This window comes from Passer domesticus, chromosome 3 (genome assembly GCF_036417665.1).
Source record: "Passer domesticus isolate bPasDom1 chromosome 3, bPasDom1.hap1, whole genome shotgun sequence".
Lineage (NCBI taxonomy): Eukaryota > Metazoa > Chordata > Aves > Passeriformes > Passeridae > Passer > Passer domesticus.
Genome location: NC_087476.1, coordinates 99,678,126 through 99,695,370, shown reverse-complemented (window position 1 = coordinate 99,695,370; position 17,245 = coordinate 99,678,126). Strand labels below are relative to the sequence as shown.

At 36.5% G+C, this 17,245-nt stretch overlaps 1 protein-coding gene across 12 annotated transcripts in view; it reads left to right on the top strand.

Moving 5' to 3' along the window:
* The window catches only part of PLD5 (phospholipase D family member 5), a 334,219-nt gene that overhangs the window by 241,011 nt on the left and 75,963 nt on the right, over positions 1 to 17,245 (top strand). Inside the window, exon 1 of one of the 12 annotated variants that reach the window (XM_064414649.1) lies at positions 9,965 to 10,056. The exons of the other annotated variants lie outside the window; for them this stretch is intronic. The gene's annotated coding sequence lies outside the window, so the exon portion shown is untranslated. Of the gene's footprint in view, positions 1 to 9,964; positions 10,057 to 17,245 lie in introns of those variants that run through there. 12 annotated transcript variants of the gene reach the window in all.

Here is a 17,245-nt window from a genome sequence, read left to right as displayed (position 1 = left end):
ACCCCAGACTTGCTTATTTCTTTGTAATCCTTTGGTAATCAAAGACCTATCAGCTAGATAATCTGTTGCTATACCAAACTTGTTTATCCTTAAGCTTATCTGAGAATCCATATTGCAAGATAGAGGAGTTATCAGTGGGTCTGACTGAAGCTTAATTAGCTGTCTTATGGTCTTATGGTATTAAAGTTACATGCATTATTGTCACCCTCATATATTTGTGTAGTATTTGTGTGTTGCAATAAAAAAAAAATTAAAAAATTCTTTTAAGTTTTCCCTATTTATATTGACCTAGTATGCTATTAGATAAATAACATGTGTTATTCTAAGAAAGTGTTAGTTGTAGATTCTTTACAAAAAAACTTAGGTTTTATTTGTTTCTATGGTATCTTTCATCTGGAAGTAGAATGGAACAGCTGTGCCTAGAGCCTTAACTCACAAATTCTGACTTTACTGTTTTTAGTTATAACCAAGATGAGTTTATTTAACAGAAAATACTAAAGATAATAAAAGCATTTAGTCAAATTCAAAGACTTATCTACAAACAACAAATAGTTTGCTTTTAATTTCTTTGGGAGGCACATATGTGCAGTGTTTAAACAGTAACAAAATCAGAGTAAACATCCATTTTCTAAATGCAGCCTTTTATTTGGAACTAATTTATTACATGTGGAAAGTAAATTGTCCTCATAACAATCTTTGTTGTTGTTGCATCTTCTCTTTTCCTCTCCTTTGCTCTCCAGATCCAGCTATCCATCATGATGATGGTATGTACCTTTTTTTCCCTTCTTCCAGGTTTCAGGTAATTCCATTCTTTGAACTCATTCTGTGCTAATAATATGACAATGAAGAGGGACATTTGTTTGATATATTCAAGCTTAATGTACTTCCTATGTGTCTTGCCATCTAGCGAGGCAAGAACGCTGATTGGCCTTTTATTAATAATGACTCTAATGTGGGATACTCTTCCTACAGATAAGTGACAAGTTAGGAATACAAAGTAGCTGGAGTTAGAGTGGAAAAACAACTAACCTTTGGTTATTGTTCCTCAGTCCCCAGGAAATATTCTGTGTTAGGCTTTGTTCAAGGTCAAAAGCAGTGGCAAAGCATTGAGCTCTCCTATCCATCTCTCTTTTTTTGTAATGAGCTGTGTTGTAAATATCATTGTACAGTTTAGTGCCAATGTTTTAGAAAGCTAATACTAGAAGGTCATCACACTCCATGCACAGTGGCCAGCCTTGAAATTGTGCAGAATACCTGATTGCATGAAATGTAGCTAAATAAAAATTACCCATCTCTGTATCAGAAAGAGAAAAAGATAAAGAAAGGACATTTGCTTATTTTCTGAGAAACAAATTCCTAGCAGGGATTTTTTTACTATTATAATTAGTAAAGACTCTTTTTTACTGTTACATTAGAAGGCTCTTTTCTGTTGTGTAAACAGCTTAAGTTATGTGTTCTAAAAGCAAAGCACTGCTCACCTCACTCTGGCTTGGTGTGATGTTGGACCTATACTGGTATTGGATGAAAGTAGTTAGGATAGTAATCAATGGGAGCAGAGCACTGAGACGGAGAAACTGAATTCTCTAGCACATTGCTAATGTGGCAGTCATGGTTGTTTGTGTCCCTCTTGAACCTTTAAATGTTACTGCCAGGCATTTTGCTTCTTTGGGAAACTGTGGTCACCTCTTTCCTAAAGTACTTCTCACACCTCCCCTCCGTCAGATCCATGGGTAGGAAAGGATCGGGACTGTAGGAAAACGTTCTGTGACCACTGCTCACACCAGCAATGAGTTGGGGAACCTTGTCTCCATCTCCACCCTTTGGGTGCTTATTTCTTGTCTCTGAGTCTCTCTGCTGGAGTATTGCTAATTACCTGACTCTGGAATTACCATGTTTCAATGCAGTAATTCCTGAGCTGGAAGTTGAAAACACTGCTGCAAGTCTGTACTGGAGTAAAGAGTTTCTGCTTGGTCTCTCATTTGAAGAGAGGGTCCTCATCACAAACTACTTCCAAATTAGTCTAAGACACCTGTGTTACCAAGTGTTTTCATTGTTTGAAGAGTTAATCTCTTAAATTTTAATTTTTCCCCCCGCATCCCCAAATTTACCTTATTTTAAATACTTAGCTGCTGCCTTTTTTTTTAATTAATATGGGAGTGAAATGAATATTTCTAATAACAGCATTTTCTCATTAAGACCAAAAATCAGTTTAATTTAGTATTTATTTAATATGAAAAGCATTTCTAGTAAATTCAGCACTACTTGGAAGTCTGTATTTTGGCATGGCACTAAAGTAGTGCAACAATAACACAAATTTTCCTATTTCATTGATTATTCAATAGGTTTTTAAAAAACACATCCCATTTGCAGTGAAAAAGAAACAATTTGAGATAATAAAAGATAAAGCATTTTCAAGCTGCTGAAACTTTACTCTGCATTTGAAGAGAACAGTGGGAAAAGTGATATTCATTACAGATGCCATTATTTGTGTATGACTACTAACTAGCAGCAAAAAGCTTCTGCTAATGCTTACCAGTATCTTGCTGAAAAATTGCAGTAATTTTCTTTTATTCATGTGTGTTCATGATTTTGTTTCTTCTTGTACTACAGTAAAGTCCAAACTCCAGGTAGTTAATAATTCAGCTGTTGAGGTTTTGGGGTTTATACATGAAGGTGCTTAGTGTATGTGATTTCTGGATTTGAGTCTTGATAGTTTTTGATAGAAAAATGTCTTCTGATGTCTTCTACCTACAACTTTTTTTTTTTTAAATTACATCCTCATGGAATGCTTGGGAGCAAAGGCACCAAAAAACCCTAAGTCAGTCAATCAAGTGCAGCTCAAGTAGTCTTGATGTCTCACCAACACAGAATTAAACTATAAGACTGATAAAAGGTCCCCATTTTAATTTGTACAGAGCTTGTTGTTTTGAGGGGTGGTATGGGGGAGGGAGATGTTCAGCATAGATTATTATGTCAGCAAGGCTCCTTAGTTTTTTTTGTTGATGAGGCTCTTGTGTTTGTCTGTTTTTTTGCAATAAACAACTATTGTTCTAATCCTCATTTTAGTTGCTTTTTGTCTTTTAGTTATTTGACTTGTAGTAGCAAGCTTGCAATGGCAGAACGTGTTTGCTTTTCATACAGTCCCACCCTCATGGGACAGTCTGTTTATGTGCTGAGGAGAAGACAACAATGCTTATTTTTGGCTTTCATATGCTTTGAAGCTGAAGTAATTTCTTTTTCATGAGATCGTTCTGTTATGGCTCAGTGATACACTTCATAACAACAGTGTAATTATAAGTTATGTGGCTATTGCTTCTTGGTTTTAGTAGATGAAATGACAAAATATAATAATGAGTAAATTTTTCATGTTCCCATATTTTAACAAAGATGGATTTACACTTAGTAATGTGATTCTCATGTATTCCAGTTCAGACTCTCTAGGGCTGAAAACTTACTAAAACTTCCCTTTATACTATGCAAGATACATTGTTATTTTAATTAACTAACATATTACTTCTTTGACCAAAGCTCTCGAAATTACAATTGCAATGCTGTTATTAAATACAGAATTAAAATTTAGCAATAATGAAGGAGCTAAGGAAGAACTGTCTGGAAGATATATAGATTTAATAAATGTAAAATAGTTTTATGAGCTTCAGTTAATACTGAAAACTACTTTTCCATATCAGGAGCAGGGGAATAATACATTAAAATGTAAAAACAAATTACATTTTAAAAATCAAACTAAAATGCTTTATAATTTTACATTTAATTTGCCACAAACACTACACCTGAATTCTGTTACTTAATTTTTTCTAGATTAAATGTAATTTTTTTAAAAATCAAATAATAACCGACAATATTTGGAATTAATTTGATTAAAATATATAAAATCCTTCTTTGGTCTCATGCATGAGGCCTACAGAAAATCTTGCTAAGCATACTATGTTTTCTTTGAAACAAAGACTAGAATTACTGAGATTTCTTTTACATAGCAAAATTATTTTTAAACTGTCTCTTCAGTATTATATTCTGCCATTCTCAGGTTTGGTAGTATTATACTATATTCTTAAGTTTTGTGTTTGATACAGCATAGATGCATTCTTCCTTTTTGGGGTATCATTAGAGGTTTATTTATTGGAATTTGAGCAAGTTTAGGGACATTCAGTGTCTGTGCTAAGCTGTGCTCAGCTGTGTCTGAAAGACACATCACTTTCATGCTACTGAAGACCATTTCTATTTTTTTTTTTTACTGGAGTCTATTTGCTACTGAAAGAGTACTGCATTTTTAAAAGTATTTTTTTGACAAAATGTGCCCTGCTGTGTCATGCTGTTCACAGTGCTACTTTCTTGAGTCTGCATCTGATATTCCTCTGCTTTCATTGCCACTGCAGAGTGGAGAGGACAGGAATAAGCCAAATCCATTTCCAAGTGTCAGCACCTAAAAGGTCGGTCCTAAACTTGAAAGCTTGAATGTACCATGGCAACTGGGAGAGCACCTCTGGCTTCTTATGCATTCTGCCTGTGGGGTTTTTTGAGGGGGTGGAAGGGTGTTGACAGTGTTTGCTTCAGATCTGTCTGTTTGCCCTTTTTGTTTTAGTAACCTCCATTGGAATTTGTAATTTTGTAGTTTTCATTGATCTTATTGAAAAGACATACTTACATGGTGACCTTTTTTTGAGTTTCATACTTACTTTAACTTTGTTCTTCCAGAGATCATAGTAGTTTCCCAAAGATTTAGTTATTTTCCAGACATGCAATTTATAGACTGATAGCTATTTTACTGTGTGTGTTTGTAAGGTGTTAAAAAAGCCCTTTCTGTTATAAGTAGGCTTGTGGTAAAAATTGTATTTTTCTGTTTGTATTTGAGCTTGTGGCAAATAAAACAGTGATTTTATTAATCTAGTTATTCTTTGAAGCCAGATAGAAGGAAAAAAATATAGAGAGTATAAAATAAGAATCATTTAAATTGTTTATATCTGTTCTCTAAGTGACAGTAATGATTGTGTTATAATCCAAGTGCATTTTTTGTCCAAGATAGATTTCCAGAATAAACTTTCAAAACCTGGATAATCAAATAAAGCAGTGAGAATGTGCCACCATAAACTTCTGAAACTGAGTTGGTGACTTAATCTGTATTTGAGATTCTGTCAGCCAAGACCTGAAGGATTAAGGAAAATTGGTAAAGGAAGTTGTGTTACAACATACTTGGGGAGAAAAGGCAAAACCATTATTTGGCAAAGACATGTAACTTTATATTGAAAGAATTATTTTATTAATGCTTTGTAAGGTAAATAAAATATTGAGAGGCATTCATCATAAAAATTGTGATGAATTGAGTCAGAGTACAACTAATGGGAGAGGACAAATAAGATAGAAACTGTCCAGACAAAGGAGTATTGTAAGTTATTTCTTTATCATCTCTGCAGTACTCAGAACATGGACAACCCTAATGACCTAAGACTTGGTCATGATACTTTAAAACAAGTCAGTGGAATTTTGTTATAAATTTCCCCAGGCACAAGAGTAAGTCCTGTCCCAAACAACTCTTTCAGCTAAATTAGAATATATTCTTTTCAGTATTGTTTTTGAAGTTTTTACTCCTGTGGCCAATAAGTTTTTCACCATTTGATAATGCCAGAATGAGACCAGACACTATGCTGTGGTGGGTTGGCCTTGGCCGGATTCCAAGTGTCTACCAAGGCTTCTATCACTCCTCTCCTCAGCCGGGTGGGGGAGAGAGAATGAGAATGTAACACTCAAGGGTGAAGATAAGGGCAGAGAGAGATCACCCACTGATTACTGTCATGACCAAAACTGACTCTACTTGGAGGAATCAGTTCAATTTATCACCAATCAAATCAAAGTAAGATAATGAGAAATAAACCCAAAGTTTAAGAACACCTTTCCCCCACCCCTCCCTTCTTCTCAGGCTCATCTTCACTCCCAGGTTCTCTACCTCCTTCTCCCCATTGGTACTGGAGGGTGGGAAGGGACTGTGGCCGCGTTATCTCTGCCGTTCATTCTTCCTCAAGGGGAGGACTCGTCACTCTCTTCCCCTGCTCCAGTGTGGGTCCCGTGGGGTCACAAATCCTGGCAGCAAATCTGCTCCAGCATGGACCTCCTCTTTCCACAGTTCACAGGTCCTGCAAGGAGCCTGCTCCACAGGGTAACAGCCTCCTTCAGGCACATCCACCTGCTTTTCCCTGAGGTCCTCCATGGGCTGCAGGTGGATCTCTGCTCCCTTGTGGATCCCCATGGGCTGCAGGGGGGACAGCTGCCTCGTCATGGGCTGCAAGGAAATCTCACCTGTGTCGTCTGGAGCATCTCTTCCCACTTTGTCTCCACTGACACTGGTGTCTGCAGAGCTGTTTGTCTCACATATTCTCACTCCTCTCCCCATTCTGCAATCACTCTTGCACAATAGTTTTTGCCCCCCTTCTTAACTGTTACCCTGGAGGTATTACCACCATTGCCTTGGCTAGTGTTGAGTCCATCTTGAAGCTTGCTGGCACTGGTTCCACATCCCAAACTGCACCTTGTGTACTGAAATGCAGATTTTGCAGAAATTAGGAGCTGAAGCCCAGAGTATAATCTCTGTGGTTTTTTTGTTTGTTTGTTTGGTTGGTTTGGTTTTGTTTTTTGGTTTTTGGGGGGTTTTTTTGGTTTGGTTTGGTTTTCTGTTTTGGGGTTGGTTTTTTTTTTGGGGGGGGGTTTAATCTATTAAAAAATTGCTCTAATAAAAAATGTACCCCAACCAGGCGAGGTTTCTTGTACTCTGTATTTCTAACACCGCTGCCTTTTAGCAGATGTCTCCATCTTGTCCTTCAGCAAAATTGGGTTTCACAATTAAAATATTCCTCTGGGTAGTTACTGATCTGGGAGATACGCTCAGATAAAACCAAGCAGAGCTCACACCACTGAGCTCATGACCCTACCAGGTGAGGATGTGTGCCTGTCTTTAGAGAGTGAGCAGTAGATGGAAAGCAGATGAGCTGAGCTGTAAGCTTTTCTTTGCATGTCCCCTTTTGGATGGGTGTCTTAATCACCATATCAGGGGTGTAGCCAGGTGTGTGTGTGTGTTGTGGGGTGTTTCGTGCTGTCTGTGGAAACTGTGGGTAGGAAATAAGGCAGAGTTCACAGGACCCGTAGAATGAGCAGCTGTGTAAAGAGCAAGTGTGTGATTTATTAAATTTTGTGTGTTATGTGTGTGGGCCCACTGATGAGGCTGCTCCTAAGTGGATCCTGTTCCTTACAGCAGCTATTACACAGCCTCAAATGGCTTTTTTTCTACAATGCTTTTGATTATCAATAACCATTTAAACTAGATTGTTAAAAGCATTCACTTGCAACTTTAATTCCTTGCAAACTGAACATTTGTAATCCTTCTACATACTAATTATTTAGTCCTTTTTTTTGTATGCATAAAATCATGAGGTGCATAAAATTGCTGGGCAAGAATTAACTAAAGTTTATTATTAATGAGATCAAACAGGCAGTTAATGGATTTGAAAAGTGAACCTCTACAGAATTCTTCATGTATATTTCCTGGAGGTTATTTGAAATGAATAAGTTGGATCTAAGTTCTGTTCCAAATGAAGTGTTAGGCATTTTGTTATTCACTTTAGGGAGCCTAGATTTTAATTTGTTTTGCTTCATCACAATCTACCATCTGCCTCCTCAGGTGAGGGACACATGAGAGATCTGTGAACAGTTTCCATAAACAGTTGGCTTGCACCTGGGAGGGCTGGAGGAAACCTATCGCTTTTGTGAGAAGTTTTTTCTTGCCAATGGACAAATAGGAGAGACAAAGAGGTGATATTGTGTTACCATTTTTCTTTCTCCCATCACCATTACTATAACGTTTTAGAGTCTCTTGTTCTCTGTGGTTTTGTCTCCATTTCTATCTTTGGAGCATCACTAAGGAGGGCTTTGTTTTGAAGGTGCTGTGCAGTTTATCAGTAATTTGTGTTATTCATTGGTAGTCACTGAGACCAAGGGACAGAGACATACTTGGAGATGTTTTTCCTGCCAAAGCATCTCCATTGACTGGTGTAGTTTGATTAAAGAGAGTCATCAAAATTCTTCCTTCAGGACAGATATTATTAAAACACTTATAATCAGTTATAGCTGAAGTAGCAGCTCACAGAAACAAACTCCCCTGCTCCTTCTCAGCCCTGAGTTTTCTCTGGATTTGGGAACAGAGATGTGAAGTCTTTCCAAAACATCTTCTTCCATAGTGGTAGACTGGGGAAGTAGCTCCAAAAGATTGTGTGATAAGGTGGTAGGCACCTAATCTGAATTGTAGGTTTTTTGTTGAGGCTCCAGGTGTTTTTACCAGTAAGGCCTATGAACAATAAATTAGTCCATTTGTAACCTATTGTTTTTGTCTGTCCTTTCATCTATCTTTTCTATCTTGACATAGTCCTAAATCCACCATTGTCTATGGTGTGCAATGTATTCTTGTCCAGGATATGTTAGATACTGTACAAAACCAGGAATGACACTATCTATACCTGACAGAACTTAGTCTTGAACTTGTGAGAATGTTGGATGCAATAACCTTTCATTATATCTCTAAAATATACAGCAGAGGAATTATAGTGAATTCCTCTGGTGGATACTTAATAGCTAGAGTGAATAGAGCTCCTGAGAAGATTGGCATGGAGCTAGGCAATTTGTACCTCAAAATGTTGAATTTTCATCAGATGTTTCTATTTTACAGTGGAAAAGTAAAATTTCAGCAATGTAGACTTGTCAATCTTTATTCTTTGAGTAAGCCTGGATAAATTGTTTACTGTAAGATAGTACAGCACATAGCTTATGAGAAGTATTAGAGACAGAATAAGAGAATGAGTGGTAGTTTAGTCTATATGGGTACTGCAGGCAGTCCTGATGAACTTGCCTTGAGTTGTGTTAAATGAGAAACTTTAGGTCCACAAAATACCAGAAATGGCAAAATTAAATAATACTGAGGGTTTTTTATAGGAAAAGGATTAGCCTGAGTAATGAGTAACCAATAAATGTGGAGGTTTTTTCTCTTTTTGAATCAAAGTAGGATGGTTTCATTTCTAATCACTTTGTATTAGGCAAAATAATAGGACATTTTATGTTCCTCTGATCTTGAACCTATTTTTATATACAGATTTCTAGTTGTGAATATCCAAATTAATTTATAAACACAAATGCTGGACTAGAGTATGTTGGGGAATATTTCTGCTTTACTACTTAGTGTTCCTATTGAAGTTCCTTTGGAAGAAGCTTTATTTTTGCTTTTATATATCAACCTTTCTTGTCTTACAGTTGGTTTTGTTCTGTAATAATTTAATTAATCATCTTCATACCTCTCATTTGCTATCACAAGTGAATTTTCTACATCCCATCTGTATTGCTTTAATTTACTGATTATAATTTGCTCATTATAATTTATGATTAAGTCAAGAAAAATTCTTTCATCTGTTGTGATGAAAGTCTGGTCTCTTTGGAATAGGTTACTTGAAATTTTATGCTTCCCCAGGTAGTGTTTTTAAGTTAACATATCTTCTGCTTTAAAAAAAAAAACTCCAGCCTGTAAATTTTACTTCACTGTTACACAATACTTTAATGCAGATGTTGGAAAGAGGGATAAAAATTCCCTTTATTTTGTATGAGGTAGGTAATCAGTAAAACACTGATTATAAGTGCTTTAATAATACAGACATGTATTTCCAGTGATAAGGTAATTACTTTAGCAAGGTAAGGTACATGTACTGATGTACTCTGAATCAGGCTGAGCAAACATTTTGGTGGGTGAGAAATTGCCACAAGGGAGGCCAGCAACGGTACTGTAACATCCTGAGCAGGGAACGTACAGCAGGATTTTTTGAGAATCAGTGATGCTCACTGTTGCATATAGGTGAAGCCTTATGAAATTATAAAATAAGGGCCTTGTTACCCTTGTCAAATCATAACTCAGGCCTGCTGCTTTGGCTAAGTAGAAGAGGACTCTGGGAAAGTGACTCAGCTGGGTTAGAGGTAGAAAAACAAGTTATATAACCATTATGTGTTCACATCATGGTATGTAGTAGTTGGTTGGATTCTATTTGTTATGTTTAAAGCTATGTAACTGATAAAGGCCTAACTGCTTTAAAAGGCCTGGTTTTTGCAATAAAGCAGCTCACCTTTGCACTGCCTGGGGACTGTGCATTGCTCTGTGTCATGCAGCTCACTATCAATACTATTTCATATTCTAATGAGTGTATTTTGTGGTCAATGATTAGGATGAGAAATATTGTGACTGACTGGAAGAATTTGGGAGTTCAGGAAAATATAGAAGGCAAGACATGGTCTTATGGTCTGGAGTTACAGAAAAATCACTTATTACTGCAAATCACAAAATTATTCATTTGTAGATGAAAAGCAAGAACAGAGATGAGAACAAGACATCTTACTTTATTATTGACACAGGTTCTTTGACTTTTCATATTGGATTGAAATGAAGAGCCTTACTCAGTTTCTTGGGTTGCTGGAAATTGCTGTAAAACATTAGCCTTTATCACACAATCTTGTTCTTAAATTTAAATTTTTCTCCATTGTTAGAGTGCTAAATATCAAAACAGGCACCCAGAGAGGATTGTGTAATCTCCATCCTTGCAGATACCAAAAACTTTACTAGACAAAGTGATGAACAACCTGTTCTAAGAGGACCTGCATTGAGCAGGAGGTTAGACTGAATGACCTCCAGGGGTTTCATCTAACCTGAATTATTTAATAATACTGTCTGCCATTTTGTTTGCTGGATTGCCAGTTGGAGCTCATTATTCTCTTCTGCAGTAGTATTCTTCCTTATAGTCCTGTGAGCTTTTTGTGTGCATTCTTTGAGGAGTGTTTGCCTTCCCTACAGTTCAGTATGACAGAGGTGATTCTGGCAGTCGTTAATCTCCTGTTAAGGATTAATTCTGGATCTTTTCAGCACAATTTCTTAGTGGTTTGGGGTTTTTTTCCTTCAGATTCCATCATGTAATTTCTTATTGCATGGACTGAGTTAACACCTCAAAATTGTTCTTCACAGATTTTCTGTATTTTTACCTTCTTTTTGTTGTCCTTGTTTAACAACATGTCTCCCGTTTCATATTTTGTAGAGTTTATCAATCCTGAAGTTCTGAGGTCAGTCTGATCTTTAATTAGATGAAAATAATAATAAACATTCTTAGAAGCAACTTGGAGAAAAAGCTACTTCACATGTCAGCTGTTTCATTGGAACATGTTGCTTCCAGTTTTCAAACTGGGTTGTAGAAAGATTTTTCTCTTATGCCTGTTACACATCTCAGTATCATCTGGCTTTTAGTTGGTTTACTTCTTTAGTCTTGGTATCTTTTTACTTTATTTTTCTCTTTGAGCTTTACAAATTACAGCAGTCATGCAGAAGCAGGAAATGACAATAGTAGGGAATGGCAGCTGACTGTAGAACTTCCTAAAGATACATCGCCCTACAGAGATCATTAGAATTAAATTTGAACAACAAATAATTTTTTTATGAAGGCAGAAAATAATTGAATGATCAAAAAATGCCCTTTCCTCGTGCTGATTATAGAAAAATACTTTATTCAAACTGTTGATTTGAAAATATATATTTTGGTTTCTCATGGGAATATAAGTACTTCTTTGGTTTACAGTTCAATTTTTGTCACTCCCAAGCAGTAGTCCCACTGAAATTTTACTAGATTTTTTATCTTTCTGCTGTTTAAGGGAAACAATTCCTTAGGGAAACTGTAATAAAAGTAGATAGCATTGCTTAGAGATAGATGCAACACTATTAATATCTGGCAAGAAAAGTGCCAAGTATTTAATGCCATTTTGAAAGGCATCAATGATTTTAATCTGGAATATTGTGTGTAACTGACCATGGGTAATCAAGAAAGTTGAACTCATGCTTAGTAGGAGAAGGTTCTAGAAGTGAAAAGTTGCTTTAATAAGAAAGATGCTAAAAACACTTGGCTGTGTGGGGTGAAAGCTAAAAAGAGAAATTATTGTCATCCATGAAAATAGCACAGGAGAGAGAAATTGCAGGGTGGGATCTCAGTTATTGAGGATGAAAGCTAGAGCAGGTAAAAGGATACGAAATGAGGCAGATTTCTGCCTAGGAAAGCAGCAAGATAAAAATATTCCAGTATGACAAGTGGTGGTAAAAACTCTTGCTTGTCCTATTGTCTTTTCCTCATCTGGATGCCAAGGTCATGGATTCAATCCCTACAGAGGACGTTCACTTAAAGAGTTGGACTTTATGATCCTTGTGGGCCCCTAACAACTCAGAATATTCTGTGAGTTTATGATAATTTAAGAATAAAAGCATATGAAACATTGCCTGAAGTAGCAAGGAGAGAGACTTGATCACTCAGGAAACATTCTCCATTTGAGTTTGGAATACCTACTTAACGTCCTACACACTGTCCACAGGTTCCATTTTTAAAGCTATATATCTGGTTTTGTATTTGCTGCAGCTAAAGGAAAGTTGTAGGAAACTTCCAAAGAGTTATCATTAGAAATAGTAATTAGAAGTCTTAGTTGTTACTACTGTGTTTCTTGTAATTTGGAAGCTGCCAAGTTATCTCCAAACCCCGTTAAAAAAAAAAAGCAAAACAAAACAAAGAAAAAGCCATACACAAAAACCTGTCACCCAAAACAGTAAGCAAGATTAGACTTGCATGAGGCATTTTATGTAAAGAATTGAATGATGACAATTTAGGTAGCAGTATTAAAAGTATGTTGCTGGGTAATGTTTATTGTCAGCAGAGTTTTTCAGGAGCCTGTGCTGCTTCTTTCTAGTGTAGGCACTCCTAGAAATTTGCCAAAATTTGATCCTACTTTGTCACTACTGCTTGAGTAACAAGAAGTGCCACTAATAGGAGCTTTCAGTCTACCTGGACAAATCAGATGTGGTGGAGAATCAGAATAGGATGCACAGATGTGTCCTGCAGATTTAATAACAGTATTATGTTTGCTCATTTGGAAGAAATTTATTGAGAGGAAGACTAACTAGATGGAACAAAACAAAAGAGGTCATCTAGGCTTTAATACATAAAACAGGGAGGCAAGGGGAGAAGGAGCCATGAGAGTGGTAGAGTTCAAAACAGGATGCATCTAGAGCAAAAGATGGTGGGGAAAAAAAAAGATGGCACATGGTTGGAGCAGGCTTCTTTGATGCAGAGAATGCTCAGGAAAAAAATACAAGAGTAAGCCTATTGTCTTCAGAAAACCCAATGATCCCTACAAAAGGACTTTGCTGATTCCATTCTGGCTTCCTCCCAGCAGTTCTTTTCTCAAGAGCAAGAAGAAGGAAAATCTCATAAGAATGAACAGTTCATTCAAAGGGATGCATTTTGAGCATTTACCAACAAAGTTTATTTTTCATAGTATAAAACATCATCACAGTAAAGGATAACCATGACAGAAATTGCCTTCGCTCCCTCTCACAAAGTGCTCCACAAGGAGCAGGAATGAATAAGCATCTGGGGACAAAAATGAGAGAATTGTTGAGAAATATGGGAGTTGAAGAATGAAATAGTCATAGAGAAGCCAGTTAAGCTACTTGAAGTTTGACAGAGCAGATTTGAGCTCCTGAAGTGCTGTTGTGACCCCAGATAAATTTCCGTCATATGCAAACGTTGATATGACATCCTTTGTCAGGGATGAATTTTTTTAATAAGATCAAAATGCAAGCTGTTTTCCCTCTGTTGTTTTTAAACACTATTGTGAAATCACAGTCTGAAAGGAAGTTATTCTGGCACGTGATAAGGTGCTGAAGAGTTTTGTAGCACGTTTTAGACATGATGAGGACAGGGGTGTATCACAGACAGATTTTAGAGCTTCTTGTCATGATTCGTCATAGCCTAACAATAGCCTAATGGAAGTGTCTTACAGAAAGCCCAAATATATATGAGGAACAGATGGCAGTTTCTGTTCTTAGTCTGTGTCCATTAAATAGATTTCACACATATCCCCAAGGCTTATATCTGTTGTGCATAAAGAGAGCCATGAGCAGAACACTGCAGCGTTTGACCTCTGTATTGTGCCTTCTTGTATGTGAAATTCAGCTACAGCATGCTCTGAAATGGATGATGATTAGTGTCTAGAGATACTATTGCTTTCTTTGACATAAAAGTGCCTTGATGTTTCATTTGAAAAAAAAATTGAGTAATTCAAACAGGAGATTGTGAAATAAGATTTACTTGAACCTTATGAATCTTTTTCTGATGAAAATATAGGCATTATTCCATTTTAAAAGGGCGCAAATCAAAGCTCTGACAGCAACCAAAGAATTGCATGAATCTAGAAATATGGTGTATACTGTCTTTCCTATTGATTTGATGAATTTTGAAAGGTCAGCTTCCATCAAAACATGGGGAAAGTGTGATGATGGCTGTGCCAGTTTGCTTCAAATAATGTATTTTTGACATTTTTTGCGGCCTTATCAAACATTCCACTTTCCATTATGATGTTTAGTAAATGTACTTACCTTTGTGCTGAACTTTTAGGTAAAATATGAAAGTTGTGGTATGCTTCAGCACTGATTACTGATTAAATAGCACAGTGGGGTTTCAAGAACTGCCAACACAGGCTGGATTTAGATAGTAATGATCAAATGCTCATCAGTTCCTGCAAGATTTCACCTGAAGTTAAATGATTAGGTACAACACTGAATGTGTCCTAAAATGGAAATCCATTCTGTGTCTTGGAGATTCAAATGTCATTGTCACTGTTGCAGCCCTACTTGTCACTATACCAAGTAGTTCTTCCCTCATGGAATAAGGCACTGCCTCTCATAGATGAATATGGGAAAGCTGGGACAATAAGGCATAGTGTTGGAATAGTGTAGTGGTTTTCCAGTCAGACCAGCCTTAACTAAGTCTGTGGTTAATCTGTTGTTAATTTCAGGTATTAAGTGATTTTATTCTTCATTAATTTATACACAGAATTGAAATTAAGATCAACACTACATCTCTATTATGTAGGTTTTAGCTTTATTATATTTTTACACTTATGTTTATTAAATGTAGCTATGCTTGTTTCTGGTTTGATGGGTTGGATGCTGAGCTTCATAATTTTCCTTAGCTGGTGTCAAAAAAATTCTATCCAAGTCATAAACAATGCAATATTTATAATTAGTCCATAAAATATTTATATGTTCTGGCATACTTGGTCTTTATCTGTTTGACCTGTATATATCTAAATAGTTACAGAAGGTATAAAAAAAGAGGATAAATTGTTGCGAGATTTGTATGTTCAGAACCTGTGAAAAAAACTTCTTTTACTGAATTGGTGAGAAATGCCAGACTGAAGTCTAGAAGACTAAACTCTGCATCCTGTCATCTCAGTAAATTAAAAGTCAATTCAGTAAACTAAAGATTTCTTTGGTTCTCTGCATTCTTATGATGATAATTCTACCAGTTAGAGATTTCAGAGTCTCAGCTGTTGATACTTTTAGTGATTACTAGTTCTCAGATTTATTTTGCTTGTATATGTAGACTTTAACAATCAGACAAGTTAATTTTCTTTTGAAATAATTTTAAAATATCTAATATATTTAGGTATTCTTAGACAGGAATGCTAGTGCTATGGTTCAGGCATAACAGAGCTAGAAACCTGAAGCAAAGCCACACAGTATTTTATTACTAAATGGTCTTTATATGTATTTTTTCAATGCCTTTCAATTAGATTCTGATTTTTTTTCTTCTTCTATGAGGTTTTTTTATTGAGTCCTAATGATGTCAAATAGTTTTATACAATGGAAACAACAGTCAATTTCGACATCCTTGTCTCAACGTTTATAGAGCAAAGGACAGTTGGTAAGGATTATTTTGGTATGCACCTGGATATGTGAAAGTGTAGGGAAAAGATCAGTATTGAGTGGATTGTTCTGCGTAATTCACAAGAAATCCTAAGTCTGCACAAACCACATGAAAAGTCCTAAGGCTGCTTATGGCTCTGTGCTCATCGTACTTTATTTATGTTTTTTTGAACTGAGGCAAGTATCAGTCATGTAAGTAAAATAAATGAAGATCTTTAATGTTTGCTATTAATTCTTTCTTGTGCTCCTTTTTTATTTGATATTTTATATGACTGCTATCTAGGTTCCAGTATTAAAATGATCTTGGCAGGCTAGATTGAATTTCCAACTAAGGTTCAGATTTGCTTTGACTCCAGGGAAATACTGTTCCCAGTAGGGTGAAGTGACATTGTGAAACATCTGGTCAATTCTTTCCCTCTTTTGCATGCAGTTTTGCCTTTGGGAACTGAAAGCTGCATCTGAAATGCAACTGTGAAAACTTCATTTTATCACCTAAAATGTGTTTAATTAGAAATCATTCACAGGTTTAAGCCTTGGATGGCTGGTGAATTTGTATAGTGGATCCTTCTTTTAAAACTTTTGTGCTTATGGTGTGTTACAACACAGCTACTGCGTTATTCTTCACAGACAGAGTTTATTATTGGTGCATTCTTCTGGAGATGATGGTATCAGAGGGGAGGGTATCATCCTTTTCACACATCCATGGGACAGTCCAAAGAGAAGAGGTATTCTGGGAGTGTTTCTAGTTATTTGTTCTATAGAGCTACAGAACTGAGACTGATCTTTAAGTGGTAAAACCCAATATTGTTCCACTGACATAAGTGCTGACTGAAAATCTTATTTTCTATATTGTACCAACCGAGAATGTGGGACATAAAATCTGCCATGATTAATGGATGTGCTGTGCATGTCCGCATGCTATATTTGTCTTCCAGACATCATGATGAGTGGGCACAAAAACAATTATGTGGGCCCAGCAGCAACAAAGTGATCTTCAAGTTGATTACAAACAACATAAAAAGGCCTAAGTGGTGAGGAGTTAAAATATGTTTTGAAAAAGAAGCTAAGTGCAAAGAAGAGGCAGCTTTAGAAGGGGAAAGGTATAAGTTCTAATTACAGGAATCAACTGATGTGCTTACCACTGGACTTCAGTAAATACTTAAAGTTGGCAGGGCTTTTTCTTCTCACTCTTGTGCCACAGACACTTTCTGCAGCTGCATGTTTAAAAGGATCAAGCCACTCACTTGACTGAAGAGGTCTGTGTCTTCTGAGTCCAGTCCTGTTTGTGGTGTAAAGTTCTGGGACCCTTTCTTATGTCAGGGTGCCCTGGTGCCATGCTAGCACATGTGAGCAGTGTGAGTGAGGAGTCACTGGCTGGCTTCTGTGATGGAGAGCAGAAACCCAGGACCGGTGTGCCCT